At 44.7% G+C, this 15,113-nt stretch overlaps 2 long non-coding RNA genes and 1 pseudogene across 4 annotated transcripts in view; 2 read left to right on the top strand and 1 right to left on the bottom strand.

The window, feature by feature from the left end:
* Positions 1-15,113, top strand: part of LOC106508256 (uncharacterized) — a 448,820-nt gene that overhangs the window by 398,885 nt on the left and 34,822 nt on the right. The gene's annotated exons all lie outside the window — the stretch shown is intronic.
* On the top strand, positions 3,836-12,141 carry LOC146395661 (large ribosomal subunit protein uL30m pseudogene; annotated as a pseudogene).
* The window catches only part of LOC106506544 (uncharacterized), a 143,206-nt gene continuing 133,384 nt past the window's right edge, over positions 5,292-15,113 (bottom strand). Inside the window, exons 2-5 of one of the 3 annotated variants that reach the window (XR_002339712.2) lie at positions 9,946-10,068; positions 9,583-9,714; positions 8,137-8,531; positions 5,292-6,741 (exon numbers count right to left, since the gene is read on the bottom strand). This is a non-coding gene — a long non-coding RNA (uncharacterized LOC106506544). Of the gene's footprint in view, positions 6,742-8,136; positions 8,532-9,580; positions 9,715-9,945; positions 10,069-15,113 lie in introns of those variants that run through there. The other 2 variants (XR_014830946.1, XR_014830947.1) reach the window with 2 other exon arrangements.

The following is a 15,113-nucleotide window of genomic DNA, read 5'->3' as shown; positions in this document are numbered from 1 at the left end:
TCCCTGGCGTCGCTCAGTGGGTTAAAGATCTGGCATTGCCACGAGCTGTGGTGTTGGTCGCAGAGGCGGCTCGGATCCCGCATTGCTGTGGCTCTGGAGTAGGCTGGCAGCTACAGCTCCAATTAGACCCCTAGCTTGGCAACCTCCATATGCTGCGGGTGCAACCCTAGAAAGACAAAAGAAAAAAACATGCATCAGCTTGGAAATGATGCAGAGCACTTTCACTCATGTTTCATTGGCCAGTGCAAGTTGCATGGCGCTGCTTGTATTGAAATGAAGATATACCATGTGTCCAGGAGGAAGAGAATGAGAAAAGGTATAAACAACTCTGCTGAATATTGTAGTCAGAAATAGGTGCTGAGACAGGCTGGGTGGGAACATGGAGGAGAGGCTCCCTGAAACCACCAACTGGCAATTTGAGTTTCGTCTCCGTCCTTACTAATCAAGGAAGCAGGCCTCTCCAATGCCCGTGATTGTGTCCTGGGCTTCACTTCCTGTCTGCGAGAGAAAGGGCACTGTGGTGATGAACAGGAGTCAGGCCAACGCTGTTCATATCTGGAACCTCCTAGTTGTGTGACCTTGGACAAATTATTAATCTCTCTGGACCTCACCTTCCTCAGCTGTCCAAGGTGGATGACAAGAGCACTACCTGGTGGGGTCATTGTAAACATTATGTGAGATCATGCAAGAAAAGAGCTTTAGGCCAAAGCTGCTCAATCTAGGCCCTGCCAACACACCACTCAGAGCTTGTTAACGTGCATTTCTGATTCAAAGGTCTTGGGTGAGGCCTAAGATCTTGGACTTCCAACAAGCTCCCAGTAATACCAATGTGGCTGGTTCATCATTCATTCCTTAATAGCAAGGATTGTAGAACAAACAATATCCAGACAAGGTAGATTCTTCTTAAAACTGGATTGAGAGATTCCAAAGATTCTCCTGCCCCTGCCCTTGATGAAAGGAAGTTAAAGCTGCTTGTTGGTGCAGATGTTTGTGTCTGACGTTTCCATGGCAGCCTTGTGGTTGGTGGAATAGCTTCTAGAATCAGGAGGTCTGGGTTGGTATCCAGATTCTGCTACTCAGAAGCTCAGGGGGTTGGGCATATCGTGGAAACTCGCTGAATATCTGTATCTACATCTGTACAATGAGCGTAATATTTCAGATCCACAATCCATCATCTGTGGTTCCACAATCCAAGGAGCTCTGAAAACCAAAAGTTTCTTTACTCAGTTTGGCATACAATGACATGGCAGCAAAAGCTGACCCATATTGGCATGAGGGTGTTATTCAGCTTTTATTTTATGCCTTTGTGACTATTTCTGTATTTCATCATAGAAATACGAACGGGTGTGATAAACACTGGTGCAGACCCTGCTAGGGTTAGACAATGTAGAGCAGGTGTACCGCTGACATTTCTAACAACTAAAAAATTCTAAAACACAAGGGTTTTAGAACGGACATTATGGACCTGAAGTCCCTCTTTTTCCCATAGTTGAAGGAAGAACGGGAAAAATGCTTGTAAAACACCAGGCACCATACTTAACACAAAGTAAGTGTTCAACGAACAGGAGTCATTGCTGAAATGATTATTCCTCCCAGGACTTCCTTGGACAGACAGGAAAGGAATTTGGGAGGCAGGTCCCCTAGACCTATAAGGACAGGATCTATTTTGTCCCCTTGTTTTCGGCCACTTGATTTGTCTTCCGTTTTCTCCTGTAAAGGGCAGGGGGGGAATGCACAGAAATGAATGTATACTGTGAGAGTGCAGACAAGGAGATGGAGCAAAAGCAAGGCTCAGGCAGATGGAAAGAGTCTCCCTGTGCCCACAGAGGCAGCCAGGCAGGAACTCAGCTTCATAGGCAGCCTAAGACAGGTGTTTTCCTTGAGGCCTCTGAATACACTGGTGCAGAGTGTCACTTGAGCGAAGGACTCGGAGGGAGGGGATGGGATCTCCAGTCCTTACCCTGCCGTTCACCTCCTGGGGGCACTCTGGGTTCCTTCCTCTTCACAGGTCTCAGCTTTGTGTGTGTGTGTGTATGTGTTTGCTATTTTCTTGGGCTGCTCCCGCAGCATATGGAGGTTCCCAGGCTAGGGGTCGAATCAGAGCTGCAGCCACTGGCCTTCACCAGAGCCACAGCAATGTGGGATCCGAGCCGTGTCTGCGACCTACACCACAGCTCATGGCAATGCCGGATCCTTAACCCACTGAGCAAGGCCAGGGATCGAACCCATAACCTCATGGTTCCTAGTCAGATTTGTTAACCACTGAGCCACGACGGGAACTCCAGTCTCGGCTTTCTTATGTGCCGACAGGACCAATAATGCAATCCCTGCTCCAACTGCTGTCGCAGGGGACACATTAAAAGCGATTTCAGGAGTTCCCGTCATGGCTCAGTGGTTAACGAATCCGACTAGGAACCATGAGGTTGCGGGTTCGATCCCTGGCCTTGCTCAGTGGGTTAAGGATCCGGTATTGCCATGAGCTGTGGTGTAGGTTGCAGATGCAGTGTGGATCCCGTGTTGCTGTGGCTGTGGCGTAGGCTGGCGGCTACAGCTCTGATTCAACCCCTAGCCTGGGAACCTCCATATGCCACAGGAGCGGCCCTAGAAAAGGCAAAAATAAAAAAAAAAATTTAAAAAAAGGCGATTTCAGATGTGAATGCATTTTGAAAGGGAAAGTCTGCCTTTACAGGTTGAGTATAATTATTTGACTAATTTGACTACAAGCAGGAGACTGGTGAGAGGACTGACATCACACAGGGAACTCTGGTTAGCATGTTCTCTAATCACACTTGTGCTGTCAACTCTAATGGCATTGTTATTTGCACTTGGCTCCCTCACCATCGCCACAGCCATTTGTGCTTGTCAATTAAGGCCAGTGTGATTGAGTTTCTACAAGATTAACTCAGCTGCTCCTGCCCCACCATTTCTTATAGACAACTGAAATCAAGGCTTTTGGATATTGTTATTTGGACTAACAAACAATTGCTTGAAAAAAAAAGCAAACAGGACACATTTGAGAATCTGTCCTTCCTATGTCTATCTTTATCTCTGTCTACAGACTCTTTGGCTAATGGCTTTCCCACTGTCTTCATGGCCCAGGTTAAGAGCGTTCGCTTTAGGGTTGGATAGACCAGAGTTAACACACAATCCAGACTCTTCCACTGCCGTGCTGTGTATCTTTTGGCAAGACACTGAACTTTCTGAGCCTCAGTCTCCTCATCTTTAAAATGGGAATAATTGGAGTTAGCTAGTGTGTGTTATTGTAAGATTTAGATATATGGATGGGATATTATAATTAAATTCCTATTGTCTCCAAAATCTCCCACATGGGATACAATAAAAAGTAAATATACCTATATGCTAAACAGGGGTGACATACTGATTTAATTTAAAAAATTGGAGCACAGAACCAGGAACAGTAACCCCAGGAACCAGCAATGGGAGAGAAGACTAGAGGTTCAGAAGGTGTTGGAGGAGTCTAGAAAGGCATCTTGTTACATGTCTTTCCCTAGCTCAAGAGTGTTCCTTCATAACCCAAATGTGTTGGAGTGGGTAGTGCAGCCACAGAGTTTGGAGATGTCTGGAAGAAACTGATGCAGGTAACTTACACCTGGCCATGTCTTCACAAAGGTGCAGAATCACAGAATCCAGTGCTCTCCTGGAAACAGGCCAAGAACAGTGGGAGGACTCCTGGGACAGCCTGGCATGCTTTTGCTGGCATTCATGACAAGAGGCTGGTTTATAGAAGGCAGAAGTTTGGGTGGAGCCACATATCACATTGGGTCTAGGAGATAGGACTTCATAGGCCAACGAGCTGCCCATTTCCGAGACAAATATGCATGGGTTTCCCATGGGCCTAGGGGATGCTAGCAGAAGCCAACAGTGCCTGAGCCCCCATGATGGGACCCCAGAAGTTAGATGTTCTAGCACAGACAACCAGGTAGGAGCTAAGAATGTCGTAAGAGATCAGCTTGAGCATACAACCAGAGCCTCTGAGAATCTACAAGTGTGCACGAGAGCCACCAAGTGGGTACCTGTCAAAAAAGGCACTGACGACTTGTTCTATCAGCCTTGTAAGGGGGTCTTTTGCCCTAATCCCCACCTCTACCCTGACTCTGAAAAAGCCATCTAGTTACAGGGACAGGAAAGAAGTTAAGTACAAGTTGAAAGAGAGGTTATGCACCCCTGTAATTCCCCATTGCAGATCCCTATGGTTAGAATTGGAAGGGTCAGGAGGACTTTGAATAAGGTGGGAGATTGAAGTTTAGGTCTCACTTCGAGGGGCCCACATATTACCTGAATTTGAGTGTGAACGAACAAAATAGGACTTGTTTTTGTAACTTAAACCAACGAGAAAGCAGGAGATGGAACTATCCCAGATGTCATCAAGGGGGGCTGGGCAGGAGTCTGCAGAGCACCCGGGGGTGCAGCTTAGAGGGCAAAAGAAATTAGCTGTGCCTCCCTTGAGTTCAGCCTACTCAGTACGTTGGGTACGTGTATCAAGTGTTTAACTCAGACACTGCTGCCTGGCTCAGCTGTCACATGACAGTGATCACTACAATTATCTTTATCTTAATATTCATCACAAACTGATTTAGACCTTTTGGTCAATGTACAGAAACACAGTATGCCTATTAAATGAGAGGATGGGGAGATTTCTTACTCTGCTTAAAAAAATTTAGAAAGCTCCCATCTTCACGGAAAATTCAGAACCATCTACAGCATCAGGCTGCCTTGCGGTCTGTCAATACTGTATAATTGAGAGCTGCAAAGGCCCTTCTCACACCTCAGAATATCATGGTGATGTTTTGTCTGTCACCAGCTTCAGCCGCAGGGTTGGAGTGAAAGGTTACAGATGTGACTGGTTATCTTCCCAACGCCTGGTTAAGGTGTCATGAAAGTCAGGCACTCTAGACTTCCCATCAGAACAGAGACCCCAGCATGCTCAGAGCCGTGCTCTCATTGTCCCTGATGACAATCTTCCTGTCCTAGGGCTCATTTCCTTCTGGTCCTGCTCTCTGCTTTCCTAGCATGTCTGATAAACCAAGCTGTTTGTTGACAGAGCTTCAGGAGGCCAAGGGCCCAAATGTGAACCCTTGCTCTGTCATTTATTATCTGGGATCCCTGGACAATTTTCTCCCCTTCACCTGACTTCTGCATTTCCTTCTGTAAAATAGGAACTGTGGTGTCTTCCCTTTTTGTCTCACAGGGGTATTCTTGGGTTCAACTGCAGTTGTGGATGTGAAAGGGGTTGGAAAATATAAAGCCGCATTTAAGTTATATTGAGATGCTCAGGAGTGTTATGTCCTCATTTATTAAACCCAGAAAACATTCTGCTTATGAATTGGTTGGACCTCAATGGACTTCAACGGTAGGAATCCTGGCAACGTGTTAGGGTCAGTATGAAAAGTATTTTTATACATACAGTCTTCACTTTGCTGTACAGTAGTAAATTGACAGAACACTGTAAACCAACCACAGCGGAAAAAATAAAAATCATTTAAAAAATAAATTTTTTTTAGATTTTTAAATAATAAATAAAAAAAGAAGAAGAAGAAGAAAAACATTTTGACAGACCTCAATCTGTCCCATGAACTGCTTTAAGATCCAGTGATGCTTCTGATAATAAAATGCCACTAGACTCAGTGTTTGATCTGGCCCAGTCCAGGATCTGCCCAAAATTTGCTGTTTAAAAATTTAGGGAAGTGCCCATTGTGGTTCACTGACAACATAGTGTTCTTGAGAATGTGGGTTCAATCTCTGGCCTCGTTCAGTGGGTTAAGTATCCAACACTGCCATAACCTGCTACACAGGTCGCAGGTATGGCTCAGAAAAGGCTTTGCTATGACTGTAGTGTAGGCTGGCAGCTGCGACTCCAATTTGACTCTGAGCCCAAGAACTTCCATATACCATAGGTGTAGCCTTAAAAAAAAAAGGAAAAAAAATTTTAATTACTGTCAAATTAAGAGGCTTCTTTGGAACTTGTTCCTTTTTTCCACAGATGTGTTGTTTTCCAAGCTGGGCAATCAGTGCCTCTGCAATAGCCCAGCCCTCCTCCTGTGTAAGGAATTGCATTATATTTGATGCCTTAGAGCAGGCGCCCTTGCTTCACCTGTGCAGCCCACTGACCCAGAATTTTCTGAGGAGAGGACTTTGTCCTCAGTGCTGACAGGCAACATGAACTCTGTGAGGCCAAGAAAAACATTTCCATTGGCCCCCAAGAGGTAACGTCCAAGTCTAGAGTGGCTCCAGACTGAATCGAGCAATTAAATCCTTGTCTGCCCCTACCCAAAACCTCAAAAATGTTAACATCTTGCACGTGTCAAGAGGGTTATTTATGAAACTATTTGCTTGTCAACCCCAAGAGGACATTCTGTACTTTTTTGCTGGAATACTGTATATTTATGAACCGTAGCTTGAAAACTAACTTGTGCAAGAATATTTATCAGAGAAAAACTCTACCAGCCTCTCACGAAGCACAGTCTGCATGCAGTCACCGCTGCGCGGTGGCTGGACAGGGTCCTGGTAGAGCGATAGTTTGTGGCTTGCTGCAGCAGAGAATGAATTCCAGATGTGTGCTTCTTCAGGGGAAGGATTTCACTTTTAGATAAGAGGCTTGTTTTCTTTCTCTCTCTCTTCTTTCTTTTTTTAAAACTCTAGTGCCTCCTTCCCAATCTTGAACAATTAGTCCTGAACTTTTAGAACATGTGGTATATTTGTTGTTTCCTGCACAGGTGCAGCCTTAAAAACAAAAGAAAAAAAGTGATGCTTTAGTACCCACCTCCTTGACCTTGTCAAGTCGCGAGCTAGCCTTCTGATCTCCCAGTTTTAGATCTGATTATCTGGTTATCTGTTCCCAGAGCATGACATTTGGTTGGAGGAGAGAGGGCTTGGTGTAATGCGGGCTAGACTCTAATCTGGGACAGTAAAATCCCTGCGAGAGACTGTTGACACCATTCTTCCCCAAGGACTGCCCTATGGGGCCAGCGCACCTCCAGCATGTCTCTGTGGCCAGCATCATCAGCCAACAGGGGCTCCTGCTGACAGGAACAGTGAGCCCATCCATCATCACGGTGGATTCCTTGCTCTCTCTTGAGCTTGGGCAGTGAATTTATAATTCATTTTTCTGTTCTTTTCAGAATTGAAGGGCCCAAAAGGGGAGTAGTTTGTGAGTGTGTGTATTGTACAGCGACAGGTAACAGCACTTCTATCTGGGGACCTAGAGAGACCTGAAGGGACACGGAAATCTTCACATACACAGAGTGACATGTATTTAATCCTCATGTTTTCCACAGCTGTAATGTCCATGTTTCTATTCTTCAAAGCCTCTGAACCTTGATGTAGGGCTTATTCCTAAAAGTCTTGGCTGGTAATGTCATACACACCAGGTAGGTATACTTGGTGATAAAATGAAATCCTTTTAGCTCATTTCCTTCCCACACCACAGAATAGTAATACTAAGTTATTACCATTATGGCCATTTGTCAAATATTTAGCATTTAACATACTCTCTTTCTGATTCTTAGAAACTGCAAAGATTTTATCATCCCTATTTTACAGGTTAAAAAAAAAAGTGGAGACAGAGAGGTTAAGTATTTTTCCAACAGCCACGTGACTGATTATAAGTGGAACTGGTATTTGAACCCAGAATGTACTGGCTCTCTGATGGGAGAGAAGAAAAAAGAGATAAGAAGTTGGAGGAAGTAGGGGAGGAGAGGGAGTTGAAGCATAAAACAAAACCATCAACCCTTGGGAGATGGGTATTTTTTACCCCAGCTGTCATTCCAGCCTCGGTTGACCTCCATGAGTGAGGCACGCTGCCTGAAGGACATGTCCCTGTGTGGAGGGCCCCAGTGTGTTCGTCCAAGGGGTTTGGGAAGGGAGGTCTCCGTGGGAGAGGACCTGGGTCATCCTTGAGCTTCTTGGCTACAGAAACATCAGCCTATCCAGCAGGGGGTTATCCGGGGCCAAGTCAGGAATCTAAAATCCCTGAAAGTTTCTGGGGCTGGTCACTGGGATTCAGACTCCCCCAGTGTCTCTCTACACCAAGGTCAGGACACAGAATCAAGCCGTCTCTCTGCCCTGGCCTTTGCCCACCCCACCCACGGTTGGTACCTTGCCAACAGGGAGCAGTACCTTTTGGGAGAGCCAGGTCCTTGGGCCTCAGGCCACAGTCCAAGCTTGGGAGACTGTGGGAGGGCCCCCAGGGGTGTGAGGGCAGCCCGGGCTATAAATCCCAGGTCTGGGCATGGGCACAGAGCCAGCAAGCTCACATAGAGAGCATCAGACTGGGAGGGCCAACTGCTTAAGGAAAGACTTCAGGCAGTCTCCACACCTTGGTGGAGAGGAGGCTGTGCCTAGAGGTGTCATCCAAACACTGTTTGCTTCATGGAGTCATCATATTTCTGAGTCTTCATATCTTTATGAGACCATGTGATTGTGTCACAAATGCCCCATCCATAAAGTTAAGCCCAAGGCTAGTTCTACTCCTTATTCTGCTGTAGTGTGAATTTAGGCATGTCTCTTGACACCTGAAAAAAATAGGAAACAATAAAAAAAATTGTTTAAATAGGAAGAGCACTTTATAATCTAATAAAGATTAGAAGGTAGAAGTTGTGTATTTGAGCTCTTAATTGACATCCCCTTAACTTCCTGAGTATATGACATTCGATAAGTTACTTAATCTCAGTTTCCTAGTCCAGAAAATGGAAATAATGAAAGATCCACTCTATAGAAATGTTGTGAGGATAAACTAGAACACGAATATAAGCGAATTTGGTTCCCGGCACCTAAGTGCTCAATAATTGTGAGCTTTCAAAAAGTATTAACTTTTAAACTTTTAATTTAACTTCCTGGAAACAAAACAAAACCATAGGAATAGGAATGTGCTTGGGACACTGCATATTACTGTGAGTAATCGAGTGCCTATATACAAGGAGGTAAATTAAATTCAAAAATGTTACCAGATTTGGCCAAGCTGCATAGCCAGGCATCACTGGTTTGGGAAATGAAATCACATCAAAGATTATGAGAAAATTGCTCCGAGGCTGACCTTACTAAAGGAAAGTTTATTTGCTGGGGAGGGAGGGGGGCTGGTGGAAGGGCTTCTGAAGGCACTAGATTAAGCCATTCCATGACCGTCCTGCTGCAGTTAGACCTTCCAGGAGGATGAGGTGTCCAAGAATGTATTTTTGCCAGGCTCCCAATGGTCCACCCTTGCTCAAGTCTCCTGCCTAAGGGAAGAAGGACTGCTACAAATGGGAAGAATTTGTTTCCCAGATTTGGACTGTATCCCAGCCAGCGGGCATTAGTAGGAAAAGCAACTGTGTTGAAGGCAGAGAATCCGAAATTCAAATCTTCTCTTAGCCATTTCCTCACTGACCTTGGACAACCTACTGAACCTCTTTGAATCTCAGTTTCCCCAGGCTCCAAGTTATGGATAGCACATGCCTATGTCTTTGGTTTGTGGTAAGGCTAAAATACATTAGTAGTAGGGGATTTCTCCTTCCTGCTCACCTCAGTGACAAATCCTGAAAAATAAGAGCACTCTCCCCCATTAGTAATGCCCTAATGGCCGAGTACCTGGAGACACAGATCCACCTTCCAGTCAAGATGGCAGAGTGCAGTGTTCCCTGGAGGCCTAGTGGTTAATGAGTCAGAACTGTCACTGCGATGGCTCGAGTTCTATCCCTGGTCCAGACCTTTCTGCATGTCCTGGGTGTGGCAAAAACAAAAACAAAAACAAAAACAAAACAGCAGAGTGAATCAAGGCAAGAAGCCCTGCCCCTTCAACATTCAAAATACCAGACTAAATATCATTTTTAATTTTAACCATAATGTAGTGGCTGGAAGTCAGGAAAATCTGCAGATTCCAGGAATGAAGAGAGAAGTCAAAACTCTTTAGATCTAACATATCTCACAAGGAGAGGAAAACTGCTGGCTTACATCTGCCTGAGGAACTGTAGAAGCCATGGCTGCTCAGGGCAATGATGTCAGAACTGGGTAGCATTCTTCATCAGCAGAGTCATTTTGTCTGGGATGCTACTCTTCCAGAAGCAGGAAAGTCAACTGTAGAAAGATTAATCCTGAAGTGTCCAGTAAACTCCATTAGCAAAAAAAAAAAAAAAAAAAAAAAAAAAAAAGGAGTTCCCGTCGTGGCGCAGTGGTTAACGAATCCGACTAGGAACCATGAGGTTGTGGGTTCAATCCCTGGCCCTGCTCAGTGGGTTAACAATCCGGCGTTGCCGTGAGCTGTGGTGTGGGTCGCAGACATGGCTCGGATCCCGCGTTGCTGTGGCTCTGGCGTAGGCCGGTGGCTACAGCTCCGATTAGAACCCTAGCCTGGGAATCTCCATATGCCGCGGGAGCGGCCCCAAAAATGGCAAAAAAAAAAAAAAAGAAAAGAAAACTCCATTAGCCAGAATTCCACACTCTGCTGTTTTTATCCCGTTGAGGTTTTACCTTGGATATCAGGAAATGATTGTGCTGGTTTTTCCTTTTATCCATAATCACTCAACATGTTTAGCCATTTTTCTGTTCTGTATTTCTTGGCTCCTTTGGAGGGGAATGAGAGAACATCCCCAAGCAAGAATAACATAATCTGACTCTGATTTTAAGGGACCAGGAGCTTCTTTCCAGTGCACCATTAAAGGCTATTTACAGGAGAAGGAACGGAGACTAGGACTTTTGGGGTGGAGGGCATGAGTGAGAGTCAGAGAAGCAAGGTGGTAGGGGGTCAGGAAGGGGTTGGTGTGGAGGGAAGGCTCCTCAAAAGAAGGAAAGGCCCAGGGTACACATGGACATAGGACACTGCAAAGACCTCCGTTTGAACCATGCAGAATTTGCCAGTCTTCATAGGATCTGAGGACAGAATGATCTGAGCCCTGAAGGGAAGAGAATTAGAGTTAGCAAAAAGCTGTGTACCTGCCAGGAAATGTATGATTATTATTAGGGTGATAGAGCTTTAAGATGCTAAAGAAAGACCTACTCAAAAGAATATATTCCTACAAAGGAGGAGATTGCAAATGCTTCCTAAAAAGAACGTTGCTTTTAGATTTATAAAAATGCCCCCAATTTAAATATCCAGCTGATAAAAAAAAAATTTCCAAGTCATTGATTTTGAAAGTAGAATAGTGAAAATAAAATAAAACACAGCTGTACCATTTACTAAAGGGATGGCACAAGGATGTCACTTCTTGTTTCTAAACCTGCTTCTTCACCTATAAAATGGGAATGGTAATAGTACCCACTTCATTAGGAACATTGTGAGAATTAAGTGCATTTAAGTCTTTATTAAGGACAGTGGTCGTTCGGCATAAGCCCTAGCTATGGTTTAGGCAGGGCTGTTTCCCCAAGATGCCCATTAGCTGTCCTGAGACCTTAAATGACGTGACTTTGCAAATCTGAATTTGTAGATATAGAGATCAAGGGTATAACTGCCCTAGTTGTAAGAGTTTGAGACTGGATCCCAAGATGGCCATTTTTCCAAGGAGTGAGTTGGGACACATGATATAACCTCACTGAGCCTCGTTTTTTATATATAGAAAATGGGGTTGATGATAGTACCAATCTTAGCAACCTCTCAAAGGTTGATTATTATTGTTAATATTAAGAAGGGAAGGTCCTCTCTCTGCTTAGCCTTCCATTGGGGGCCTCTGAAGAGAATAATCACCATATTCACTGCAGGGATTTTGCACTCAGTAGGTCAGCGGCCAGCAGGCAGACTATAAACAGTTATATAAGATGTGGAGTGTCTTATCTGCACAGATTGGATTCATCACAAATTTACAAGGTCAAAAATTCCAGTTAAAGCATTTCGGCCTTGACTTGAAGACCATGAAAAAATAGGGCAGGATCCATAGCACCTTCATAAACTGCACATTGTTACCATCATAAAAAGTACAAAAAGGTGTCCATTTGGAGAAAAGATTACAATAAAGATGCTTGGATTAGAACTAGAATATTCTCAAGTTCACAAGAATATTCCTTCTATGAATGCAAAACTGACAGTGGTTAAACATGTGATAAGAAGCCCCTGAAGTTATTTCGAGAGGAAGCCATGTGTAACGCCTGCCTCACCATCACTGGAGAATTACTGTGTGGCTTCTAGACCCTGTGGACCAGGAGGCAGTGAAGTCCTAATGCTGGAGCAGTTTCAGATTTAAACATGCAAATCATCTTTATTTAGAGATCATGAGAAAGTGTTTCCTTTAAAATATATTTTAAATACTTAAAAAAGAAAAAGGCAAGTTCCCAGTTGGCTTACCTTCCCTTTGCAGATCTGAGCTTTTGGTGTCCTTTAGGCCAGACCCAAGTAGTTATCCTTTCCTCGCTGTCCTTCGTACCTTTCCCCCATTCCATGATGAAGGAAGAAACAATGAGGGTCCTACACCCACTAAAACTACATCCTATACTAGGGATCACATCTGAGTAACTTTCAGGTTTTAATGTTCAAATGACACCGCTATGGTTGCTGCCTCTGCATCACCACGCAATTCCTCTTCATTATAGGGACAGCCCACATATTGGCAGAAGAGATCAGAATTGATATTATTAAGAAGAGGACCAGAAGGAGGAGGCCTGGAATTACCTAAGGGTAAAATCAGCCAGCAGTAAACAATCCTAACTAATCGTCTAGAAAGAAAAGGTTCCATCTATGTGCCCACTTCTACCATCCCTTTCGAAATCCATTTCAGAAATACAAAGGTATAGATTAGAGCTCAAATACATAACAAGTGAGTCGAAGTATTTAAAGGGAAAGAAACTCTGATTCATGTGCCTCTGATTGCAGTTTATAATTGCTCCTTTCTTGCTAAATGGGCTTTCCCAGGCCAAGATGGGAAACCATGCAGCAGCCCTGTTCTGGGTTCTGGGTCTCCCTCATGTCACTTGCCTGTGCTGTACCAAGGTCCACCCTCACCGATGGAGTATCAGAGGCAGAGATAAAAGTGTGAGCCCATCAGTGGGAAAGTTTGGAGTGTTGAACTATTAAAGCCAGGGAACAGGGAAGCTTAGAACCCAGATGGTGAAAGACAACAGAACTGGTGTCAATCCCATCACTAACTGTGTGATCTTAGAAAGGTGATTGAACCTCTCTAAGGCCCAGGCTCCTCACTTATGAAATCTCATGGAACTGTGGGAGCACTAAAGTAGAGCTCAGCATAGTACCTGGCACATAGGAAGTGCTCTGCGACTTACTCATTCAACATGTGCTCAGCCAACAAATACTTACTGCCTGCAGAGTTCCTGTTGTGGCTCAGTGGATTATGAACCTGACAGGTATCCATGAGGAGGTAGGTTTGATCCCTGGCCTGGCTCAGTGGGTTAAAGTATTTTGTATTGCTGCAAGCTGCAGTGTAGGTCACAGACGTGGCTCGGACCTGGCATTGCTGTGGCTATGGCGTAGGCCTGTGGCTGAAGTTCCAATTCAACCCCTAGCCTGGCAACTTCCACAAGTGTGACCCTAAAAAGACAAAAAAAAAAAAAAAAATAGTGCCTGGTATTTTGAATAGATATCTCAGGCCCAGAGGAAGCAGGTGCTTACCCAAGGTTACTTACTCAGTCATTAGAACTCAGGGTTCCTGGGAGTTCCCGTCGTGGCGCAGTGGTTAACGAATCCGACTAGGAACCATGAGGTTGGGGGTTCGATCCCTGCCCTTGCTCAGTGGGTTAACGATCCGGCATTGCCGTGAGCTGTGGTGTAGGTTGCAGACGCGGCTCGGATCCCGAGTTGCTGTGGCTCTGGTGTAGGCCGGTGGCTACAGCTCCGATCGGACCCCTAGCCTGGGAACCTCCATATGCCGCAGGAGCGGCCCAAGAATTAGCAAAAAAGACAAAAAAAAAAAAAAAAAAAAAGAGCTCAGTGTTCCCAACTCCCAGGTCAGTGCTGTTTCCCTGACCTGGGCAGTATGATCTCAATCATTCCTCCAACTCTTTGCTGGCATAGTCCCAGGGAATTAAGGCTGCCCTGTTTTGGAGGCAGTCACCAGTAGAGCATGATCTGGGGGAAACTGTGAGACCCCAAGTGCCTCAGGAGACCTCCCTAATGGATTCTCCTCCCTCCTGATCTGAAGTTCCTCATTCTATCTGGGTTAAGCAACGGAGCAGAAAGAGACTAGCAATTCCTCAGTTCCACTATATACCAAATACTAGTTTTGGAAGGTTAAATATATCTTTTTGTTTAGTCCTCATAATACCTTTGTGAGGCAAGTATTTTTGTCCCCAATCTGCAGGTGAAAAAACTGAGGCACAGAAATGTTCAGTGACAGTTTGAGTTAAATTGTGTCTTCCCCCAAAAAAACATGTATGTTGAAGCCCTAACTTCCAGTAACCCAGAATGTGACCTTATTTGGAAAGAGTCATTGGGAATATAATTAGGTAAGTAAGATGAGGTCATTAGAGTGGGCCCTAATCCAATATGACTGGTATCCTTATAAAAAGGGAAAGTTGGGACATAGAGACATGTCCTGAGGGAAAACACCACATAAAGACGAAGGCAGAGAGTGGGGGGAAGCATCTGCAAGTCAATGAATGCCAAAGATTGCCAGCAAACCACCAGAAGCTAGAAGAAAGGCATGGAATAGATTCTTTCTCAGAGACCTCAGAAGGAACCACTCTGCCAACACCTTGATCTTGGACTTCTTGCCTGCAGAAGCATGACAGGATAAAGTTTCTGTTGCTTAAGCCACTGGTTTGTGATGTTTGTTTCAGTAGCTGTGGCAAATTAACATAGTGACTGTGGGTCCACACATGACCACTTGGTTGCTCAAGCCAGAAACCTAGGAATCATTACTGATTCCTCATTCTCTGTTACCTTCCATCTGAGCCATCAGATCCTACTGATGCTTTTCCTCCTTAATATTTCTAATTCATAACCTCATTCTATCTCCATTGCCATCGCTGTCATTCAAGCCACCATCATCTCTCAGCTGCATCGCCACTATCAATTTGTATCAGGTTTTCCTAACTCTTGCCCTATCGCAACTCAAATCCATTTTCCTCAAAATAGCCAGAATAATCTTCAAATAAATCATACCCCATCCCTCCCCTGCTTAAAAACTTTGCAGTGGCTCTCCAATCCTCCTGGGATAAAGCCTGAACTTTTTCCTAAGCCA

The sequence above is a fragment of the Sus scrofa genome, chromosome 16, assembly GCF_054392235.1.
Source record: "Sus scrofa isolate SSC_HxYL_T2T_F1_AM1 chromosome 16, Sscrofa_HxYL_maternal_Yorkshire_Landrace_v2.0, whole genome shotgun sequence".
In the NCBI taxonomy this organism is placed as follows: domain Eukaryota; kingdom Metazoa; phylum Chordata; class Mammalia; order Artiodactyla; family Suidae; genus Sus; species Sus scrofa.
This window is presented reverse-complemented; position numbering and strand designations above follow the sequence as displayed.